This window comes from Mixophyes fleayi, chromosome 7 (genome assembly GCF_038048845.1).
Source record: "Mixophyes fleayi isolate aMixFle1 chromosome 7, aMixFle1.hap1, whole genome shotgun sequence".
In the NCBI taxonomy this organism is placed as follows: domain Eukaryota; kingdom Metazoa; phylum Chordata; class Amphibia; order Anura; family Limnodynastidae; genus Mixophyes; species Mixophyes fleayi.
Genome location: NC_134408.1, coordinates 40,804,972 through 40,813,510, shown reverse-complemented (window position 1 = coordinate 40,813,510; position 8,539 = coordinate 40,804,972). Strand labels below are relative to the sequence as shown.

Here is an 8,539-nt window from a genome sequence, read left to right as displayed (position 1 = left end):
TGTCGCAGCGATAGAAAATCCACGACCACTGTTTACCGAGTGATGCTCAGCTCCCTGGCAATAATGGTTGCTAGCGGTAAGAGGAGCCTTACTACTTTGAGAGCCAGCCTTCATTGCTTCTGCGCAGGCGTGACCCGGCTTTGCCGAAACAAACATGTTGTTAACAAAAATCTCAAAATTAATTTAAATAAATAAAGCATTTATTTCCTTGAAAAATTCCTGCTAACTCCATCCTGAGCTGGAGATAGCGCTATCAGGATTACAGCGTTGCTTGCCCAATAGAAGTCACTGGCTTCTGTCTCTCCATTAGCTTCCAGGCCAGTTACTTTATCGTTTATTTGAAGGGAATCAAAGACATTTATGTTATAGGGTCTATTATGAGCTTGTTAAGATCTCCATCCATTGGAGTGTTCATTTCTGAAGACATCAATAAAGAATGGATAGTTTAATCAACGCTATGGTTTTTTAGAGGGTGGGGACTGTGTTCAATTTGCACCTAGAGCTGCCGGTAACGTTTGTGTGGTTTTGAAGTCATCAGAATATTGTGACTGTTTGGAGTTTGCCCATTGAAATCATTGCCCTCGACAGCATATAAGAATTAATCATGGCCCATTCTCACAAGCCTTGACTTAAAATGGAAAAGGGTCTAAAATGCACCTTCATGTACTGTATTTTTTCCTCCATAAGTATCATCTCTTCTCCACGTTTCCAAAATTGCTTCTAAAAATAAAATGTTTGTTGAAGGTTAAATTACTGAGCAAAATAAGAAAGAAACATTTTGTCAGGTATACATTTCTAAAGTTAGTCAAAAGGTGTAACAATTCAATTCAACCACTAAAACCATATGTTTCATCTCCATCATAGCAGCAAAAGTCAGAACCACCTTGCGAATGATGGCTTTTTGCTTTTAAGATTATTACTTGAGACAGATCATTTGTTATATGCCGGTGAGTGTCTAAGAGCACGTCCCTTGCACATTGTGCCGTGATTATCCCCAATGTATTAGAGGGGCTTGTCTTTTAATTTGTAATTACTGGTCATTGGAGGAACACCATTTGTTTAGTATAGATCTATGGACACTGCCGGTAATTAGTACATACACACTGCAGAATTGGAACGACATTGTTCCATTGCTGAACGAGATTTTTAGTTCAGTTTATAAATCAAATAAAATAATAAGATGAGCTTTGGAATAATAATTGTTCATCGTTGCAGCAAACACACAAATACACTATTGGGCCGAACGGTCGTTTATTGTTTGATTGGCTCAATAATCGGCTGAAAACAATATAGTGTGTACCTAGCCTTACTATAGAGAAAGGGTTGGACTGCCCTAAGGGCCTGAGTCATTAAGGAGAGCAAAGCATAAAATAGTAGTAACTGCACCTGGGCAAAACCATTTTGCACTGGAGGGGGAGGTAAATTTAAAATGTGGGGATAGATTTATAGTTGGGATAGGGCATGTCCTAGATCACCTTTAAATTTCAGTGTAAAAATAAATCTATCAAGTATTTGTGTGATAGATGAAAAAAACAGCCAGTAGTTAACTTATGTGCAAAATAAAAAACTAATTTTGACCCCTTGCATTGTAACATGGTTTGTCCCGAATCACAATTACTCCTTAATGACTCAGGCCCTAAATGTTCATCTTCCTAAAACAAACATGCAACTTATCTGGACATTGTGAAAGTTTAAAGCTTGCCTATTGGAAACATTGACCGCTACAGCTTGTAAGATATAATCTTGGCCCATTCACAACAGCTTTAGTGTAAAATGCAAGAGTCTAAAATTCACCTTTAGAGAATGGATGTTTTTCGCCATAGATTTCATCTCCTGCTTACTTTCCTCTGCTTTTATCTAAAAATAAAATGTTTGTTTATGTGATTATGTTCCTGAGCAAAACACGAAAGAAACACCCTGTCAGGTATACATTTCTAACGTTAGTCAGTTGGTGTAACAATTCAGTTACAACACAGATACCATAAGTTTCCTCTGAAACAAGGCAACAAAAGTGGAAATCATCTTAGGAATGATGGCTTCTTATCCATTTAGAAATTGCAATTGGCATAATTTTTTTTACAGGACAACCAATTAAAAGATTCATCCAATTGCACCTATACGATGATGCGTGCCGTGATCTCCTGACCATCACCAACAACATGCTACCAAATCGGCAGGAGTGACAAGAATGCAGACAATAAAGATTATGTTAGCACTTGCAGTAGATGTCTGACATTGAGCGCTGATCCTCAGCTTAGTGGTTTCCTAAGTCATTTTCGATCTTCCTTCTGCCAATTTGTATTGCAAATAATCTATAGCTAGCAAAATTTCTGTACTGGCCTTACATAGCTCTAAACTCCCAATTTAGTCCAAATACTTCTATCATACTCTATTTATTCATCCCCACATAGTTCTGGGTCATCTGCAAATGAAAAGGATCGAGCCCTCTATTGATCCCTGAGGAATCTCACTAATAACGTTGATTTAATCTGAATGTGTACCATGTATGACCCTTTGTTTAATGTACATTTACCCGTTTCTGCTGATGTACGTTTTTCCCCCTTAGTCTGAATGTTTTAATCTTATGCACCATAAGTGTTATGTGCCTGTTGTGTTGCACAGTTTCAACTGATTTGATGGAATATCCTAATATACTACTAGTGTCAGGTCAAGTGGTCTATAAATTCCTGGATTCTGTTTTGCTGTTTAAAAATTGGGATGACAAGTTCTACTGCCGGTCGTGTGATGCTAATCCAGTTATAATGTAATCCATGCCATTAATAAAGAATGGTTTGCCTCTAACTGAACACGGCTCATTCAGCACATATGGGTGGATGTTATAAGGACTACTTGCTTATTCAATCCTTGCTTAGTACCTGCCCTTTCTCCTGTGTAAAACAATAATATCTAATGGTGTGCATGGGTTACTGTGGAATAGCGCTCACCTTATTATATTTACTTATAAACACAGTTGAAAATAAAATATTTTATGCATCAGATTTCTTTTTATTACTTTAAATTCATTTCCCTAGTTCATTTTTTAGGGGCCCAGCAATCTAATAAATCTAATAAACAATCAACTTACCATAAGACTTTTAATCAGTTCCCTGTCTTCTGACCAGGAAACATAATCCGTCCAAAATAGGTAGATTAGCCCTAAAATAAGAAACAGAACATGCATAAGAATGACAGTAAAGTTTGAAATTCAGATCAAAATGTACATTTAGTCCACAAAAGGACACTTAATTCCAATTGTATCTCCAATTGCAGAAGCGTAGATTTACTTTATATATGAGGCCACTTTTAATAGAATAGTGTTGAACATTGCTTGCTACGCCAAATGTTATGAAATTGTCTATCGATCTGTTCTGCACTGACTGTAATCCAAGAATGCAATTGTCCTTCTAGCATCTGTGTGTAACAGTAATCCAGCCAATTACTCATCACACTTTTATAAAATACAAGTATTAGAACTAATCTTTCACACATACATTACGAAATGACGCAAGGGTTCTGAACAAATGACAAATAATAACCAAATTAAAAACCTGAATTCATTAATTTCATTTTCATTTCATATTAAACAAGGCAACTTTTGGACCACATCCCCTCCTTAGGTACCACTCCTTATGTACTAAATGTGCTCTGCCTCGGAAATTCCAATGTTACGGTGTTATGCACGTCTAGTTGCTATACAATAATGATTGTCGAATCCCAATCTGTGGTTCCAAAGCACAAAGTAATTTAGTAGCCAAAAGTAGCAGAATAACAAGTCAGAATAAAATAAGTACAGCCGTTACTTATTGCAGGCGCTCTGGATCCAGTGAACAGTCATTCAGGTCTGAAAGCTGTGGTCAAGAAGACTGGTCACTAGGTCCAGAGTCTCTGCTTATTTGCAGTCAGAGAATACAGTAAAACAATGCAGATGGTGTGGCTTGCTTCTATTGGTCCAGGCTTTAGGAAGGTCCAGTGTACTGCAGGTCATAGGCCAGTTCAAACCAAAATTTCCAAAGGTGGGGGTCACCTCTCCAGGGGATGCTTCCGATTTCAACTAGTCTATTTGCATTATACAGTCAGTATCACTTTAAACATTTATTCCCTAACATCGCTAACTAGAGTATGCAATGTGCGTTCTCTTCAGCGAATGAACCGGACAACTGCTGATGAATAGGGGATTAAAATGATACTAAACATGACATAGTTCCTGCAACCTGAACCTTTGGTTTTACTAACATGTATATATCTTATAATACTAAACATAAATATTGCTATATTTCGACATAAATAACTATGTGTTGCAATTACAATTAATGTGTACTAATTACAAATGTGTATGTTCGTGTGAATGTGTGTAAAAGTGTAAAACCTGTTATTGCCACGTGTTGCGGCTTGATACGCCCCTCCACGCCGTAGCATGCTCTATGCATAATTTCAGACAAAGACAAACAAGTTTGCTCAATATTAATTGAAATGACTTTATCCAATATGCTGACTTCGACAACGGCAATACAGACTGTGCAGGCAGCCATTACAACGCATGAGCACTCAATACATCCAGTACTAGGGCCTAGTAATCACGTTTATTCAGCTGTACTGAAAACCACTTATTGAATTGAATTTTCATAGGCTGTGAGCTGCATTGGCTATCTTTAATGTCACGGTCCCCGTATATTATGGCAAGGGTCCCAGGGGCGGAATTCTCCACTTTATGAACCATATATAATTATTTATTGGATTAATTCATTTATTCCAATATTTTTTTGCATTACAATGTAGTGCTAAAATTGTATTGCTGTACATGTCTAAATGATAACGTGCTGTGCTTGAAAGATAAAAATGTAATAGATGGAAAGCGTCAACAAACTCTTTCTGTCTAGGAAGAAAAAAATATAAAAGAAAAAATAAATAAAAAAAATAAAAAAAATAAAAAAAATATATAAAAAAAAAGAAAAGAAAATTAAAAGAAAATATAGAGGCAACTGAAAGTGCAAGTACAATAGGAACTAAACTATGTTTAAGTATTAAAAATGTACATGTCCACATTTAGCCAACATAGTCACAAGTCTATGCAACTAGGTGGTCTTGGGAGGGGGGGGCAACAAGTAAAGTGAAAAGCTATTGACAGGTAATAAGAGCATCAGATGAAAAGTCAGATATAGGTGTGGGGCAATTCTGGTTATGTTTCTGGATGGGTGTGGGCTGGTCAGAGAGTTATATCATACTAGACATACGTCATGTCAAGTACTACAAGTAAAGTGGGGGTAGGGAGGGGGTCAGCAAACCCAGTCTGAGAGGCAATAAATTCAGCTTTGCAAATACATTATACTCAGGGCCACCAAGAGTAATCTCCGGCCCGGTAGAGTAGCTTCTTGAGGCCCCTTCCAAAGTTGCCAAAAAGAAATGTGGCCACACTAGATTGGTGGCTCCTCCCCCTTCTCCCTCTCTGCTCTTCTGATTATACTTAGGATGGAAAATTCCTTCTGCATGTATTTTTAAAATTGGGGTGTTATCCGTTATCGGTGCCTTGGGTGTGGGAGTTTCAAAAATACTAATTATTCTTATATGTAAAATCCCAAAGCACAGGAAGGGGATTGTGAATGACATAGTCTAGATGTCCAATATTGACAATTAGACCATCTCAATCATGATTTTCTTGCTGCACTCTGGGATTTAGCATATACATTGTGCTTATGGTTTAAGACACTAAAAATAAAGGAAATGTCTAATGAACCTCCGCGATGACTACTTTGTCAGCTTGGGCTTTTGTTTTTCATTATAAAAATACAGTTAATTTAATACTACAGAGAAAGCAACATGCTAAAGGCAAAGAACACGGGAACAAATAATTACATATAATCAATTCTGTCTATATTTTGTCTACTGAAAAATTAGATTTCCCTTTTGCATCAAACCAGTGCATAAAAAATGAAAAATAATAGATATTAAAGGGCTTACCACAGAGACAGGCAACCGTCAACACTATGATGAGTTTCCTGAAAGACAGAGCGGAAATTATCAATATCTGTTTTATAGATAAGTTTGTGGCTTTTCTGGCATAAAAACAAAGATTTTGTAGGATATTTGGTAAAAGCAAAGTGCACACACTTCTCCCCACAGACAAGCTGGGGATAGTGTGTTACAATTAAAGAAAAGAAGGCTATTAGCTTAATATCTGAATTGTGTGTGTGGAGGGGGAGCATTATTAAATGTGGGTGCAGTGTTTACTCATTGCTCTGCCTTCTCGGAGGTTATTAGTGACAGTAATATAAATAGTAATATCCTTTTTCTAAACCGGACCTCAACATTCCATGATCCGGACAATCGCCAACTGAGCTTGACATCAGCAGTTGCACCAGATAGTCAAAGCTGCATGGAGGAGTAGGAGAGATCAACTCAGTGTTACAAGTTAGTCTAATGTTTGTAATGGGCTAGGCACACCTCACAGTGTGTTGGCTATGGGTCCTCAGGCAGTGTGTAACCGTTTGAAGTGAGCAAAATGAGGAGGCGCCAGGGAGCCGCTCTTGCCCAGGGAGATAAATTCCCTAGTTATGGATTTGGTTTGACTTATTACTGAGATTCAGAGTAATGGGCTTCTCCTCTGACAGTTAGAGGGCCGCCAATGCAGCCCCTAAAGTGTTGGGTTGCCCATCACTGATCTAGCCTGTATTAATAAGAAACACCCATTTTCTGTGGTGCTCCACCCATCAACAGACACAAAATTTGCATATTCCCAAACTGCAGCATTATACTCCTGTCCAACTCACAAATGCTGATTCATGATTGCAAGTTTTGGGTTTAGATGTGCTACAAGCCCCTCTCATTAACATAATTTGAAAACCATCTATTATATTGGCTACACTGCTGTAGTCCAGGGATTGTAGCTAAGTGAGAAAGAACAAGGAGACACAGGGGTGCAAATATTAGGCAGTCAGGAATAAAGGGACATGGGGTAATAGATAAGCCCAGAAATACAATATTATTATTAGTATAATGGTTTATTTATACAGCGGCAATCATATTACGCTGATGTGCATGTAATCAGACACATCATCCCTGTCCCATAGGAGCTTATAGTCTAACGTCCCTAAAATACACACACACACAGATACAGACCTAAATTAACTGACTAGATCTACTGTGGCGCCTCTGTGATCTTACGGTGCATAAAAGAAACTACATTCTCGATTGTGTGGGTGTAAAATACAACAAATTAAAGTAGCATACCTATTCCGTTAATCTAGCACTTATTCTAATAAGACGGGAAAAGCATTGTGTGTAAAAGCTTTCTAGGTGGACGTCGCTCACATGGTCTTTTGAGTATATCTAACAAGATCTATGTAGTTAGGATGAATGAATATTACCGTCTTGGAGCTGTATCCTTGTCTCTTTCATGGACAATAATACCTTTGTCTGCTGCAGCCAGTAGATGCTTAGTTGTTTTTGGCATCTTGTTAGAGCGCACTGATATTGCGGATCCAAAATAAAACTCAACGCCTAAGAGCTCAGTTCAGTCACCTACAGTTTAAAACTGCTTCTCCCTGAACACTGATAATGGGAGAACTGATGATGTCACAGATGATGTCACAATGACATTTAGAATTCTAAATTCCTCAGCTGATTGGTGGAGCAGGAAGTGTTGATTTCAGCCATCACTATGAGAAGAACGGATGCATGGAACAGCCACAAGGCCCCGCGGGGGGTGGGGTGGGGGGGAGTTTAGTAGAATTTATCATGAAGGTTTAAGTGTATTTTTAAATAAAAGTTGTCTATCTGCTAAAATAGTACTTGGATTTGCCTAATTTTTAGATTAAATGAATGATATGAATGAGGGGACATTGGGACTGTATTTATGTATCACATTTGTGTGTGTTAAGGCTTTTTAATATCATATTGTGCTAAGAAATGCAATTATCTGCCAAAATGCCCCATGCCTCCTGTTAAAGGTATAGAACGCGACCCATTAACCAGCAGCTCTGATCTGCCACCAAAGTGAAGTCATTTTTCAGAGATTAAATACTAAACAAATAGGGCCTGAGTCATTAAGGGGAACAAAGCATAAAAAGGAGTAACTTTGCACCTGGGCAAAACCATATTGCATTGGAGGGGGAGGTAATTGTAACATGGTTTGTAAAAAAGAAAATGTACTTCTTTTTTTCTTTGTTCTCCTTAATGACTCAGGCCCATACTTGCCAACTTTGCCGGAATTTCTGGGAGACTCCCGAAATCCAGGTAGGTCTCCCGGACTGCCGGGAGAGCAGGCAATTCTCCCGCATCCTGCCCTTTTCATAGTGAAGTGGGCAGGGTGGGAGCCTCATTGACGTGAATAACATAGTTTTGGCCCCGCCTCCACTACAAAATATTGATTTTGGCACGAGGCCGTGGCCAAAATGGCTTTAATTATATATATTCGTTCTGTACAATTCAATTTATGAATAATCATTTATTGGAAAACTTTCTCTATATGTGCACTATAGGAGAATTGTGATCTTAGCTAAGAGACTGAACTGGGTCTGAGTATTGGTTCAACAAGGGAGGTTAG

The 8,539-nt window shown here is 38.2% G+C and overlaps 1 long non-coding RNA gene across 1 annotated transcript; it reads right to left on the bottom strand.

Annotated features, from left to right (window-relative positions):
• Positions 1-656: 656 nt before the first annotated feature.
• On the bottom strand, positions 657-3,157 carry LOC142098679 (uncharacterized). Its single transcript, XR_012678389.1, has 3 exons — positions 3,086-3,157; positions 1,795-1,857; positions 657-720 (listed from the first exon to the last, which is right to left on the bottom strand). It is a non-coding gene; the product is annotated as an uncharacterized LOC142098679 (long non-coding RNA).
• Between the last annotated feature and the right edge of the window lie 5,382 nt (positions 3,158-8,539).